This window comes from Arachis hypogaea, chromosome 14 (assembly GCF_003086295.3).
Source record: "Arachis hypogaea cultivar Tifrunner chromosome 14, arahy.Tifrunner.gnm2.J5K5, whole genome shotgun sequence".
Classification (NCBI taxonomy): domain Eukaryota; kingdom Viridiplantae; phylum Streptophyta; class Magnoliopsida; order Fabales; family Fabaceae; genus Arachis; species Arachis hypogaea.
This window is the reverse complement of record NC_092049.1, coordinates 33,557,856-33,559,521: the sequence shown is the minus strand read 5'-3', so window position 1 is coordinate 33,559,521 and position 1,666 is coordinate 33,557,856.

The window sequence follows — 1,666 nt, the reverse complement described above, 5'->3', positions numbered from 1 at the left end:
CAATAAGGCAGATATATATTATATTGTACTACTAAAGCAGATAAAAATACAGCAGGCACTGAAAAATATGTGAATCTTCAATAGACAGATACTTCATGTCTAACTATGGTATTTTGGAGGATTGTGGAGGAAGGGGAATATTGAGAGTTTTAGTTAGAATTTGGTTAAGTTTTAAGAACCTTTCCCGGGACCTTATATCTTATGTAGGCTATTATGTTTTGTTATATATATATATATATAGGGAAGTTCTATGGTGGCATGGAAAGTGGTGGCTAAGAATGGCCAAGAGTTGAGGTGAATCTACAATGCTCCAGCTCTCTGCAAGTCTACCGTGCTCCATATGCTCTATGCGAAAATTTTCCAAAATGCTTCAAAGGGGGTTCAAACCCTTGACCCCAAAAATACAAGAAATATGATCATACCACTAGGCTAGAATACTTCTTATTATTAAATATACAAATTATAATATATATATATAGCAATGTTTTATTTTACTTATATTCAATTTATTTTAATTTTAAAGTCACTCATTTTAAAATTAATTATATTTTATTTAACTATAAAGTTTATTAAATATATATGAATTAAAAAGATAAACAAACAAATTTATTAATCACAATTTATTTTTTTTATGATTATATAATATCTATTAATATTATTTTTTTAATAAATACTTGTAGTATATAATAATTGAAAAATACATGCAGTTATCTTCATATGAAGTTAATAGTTGAAAAATTTTAGATGATATTTAGTCAAACTTGTCAAATCATCTAACGGTTCTTAAATATCAACTTCACATGAAAACAACTGTATGTGAGTTTTCACCTATAATAATATAATAATACAATAAATATAAACTAATTAATAAAATATTAAAATTTAAAAATGATAATTATTTTTATAAAAATAAAATAATTATATAAAATTTAATTTTTTTTATTATAAGTACTTTTATTAATAATAATTATTTTATCATACTTATAATCTTAATAATTATTACTACAATATTTATACTAATCTCCAACATTATCATTATTATTTTTATCAAATCAAAATATTTGATAATAAAAACTTACATAATTAAGATGATCAAGATAATTAGCAATATAAAACTCTAGACGATTAACGTCTTTTATTTTCTATCTCCTTGACATTGTTGAAGGACGATTTTTGATGGTGGCAATTTTTTTCTCCTATGCTGGATTTCTACAGCAACAATGGGAGAAGAGAAAAGAAGGTGGAGTTGGGGAGAGGGGGGGGGATGTTGAGTGAGGCATGAGTGAGAGTGAGAGTAAGAGTGAAAAGGATGATTGAGGTTGTTTGCGGAGATACAAGCAGCGGCTGGGGAGTGCTGCATGGATGATGGGTGGCTTGCAATATACAAATCGGATGGTCCAATTTGTGTACCTCCTATTTATATAATCGGACTATCCAATTTGTTCCACGCAGCCATCACATCCTGGTCATTCACCCTGCACTCCAATAAACACGCTATACATAACTCCTATCACAATATCAAAATTAAAAGAGAAAATTTTACTATCGAGATGCTAAAATGATATTCCCCTTATCTCTATTTGTAAAATGTAACACTCCCCTCCCTTATAACTTTTAAAAACTCCCTCTTTAATCCATTAAAATTTTTTTATGTTAACTACCATTA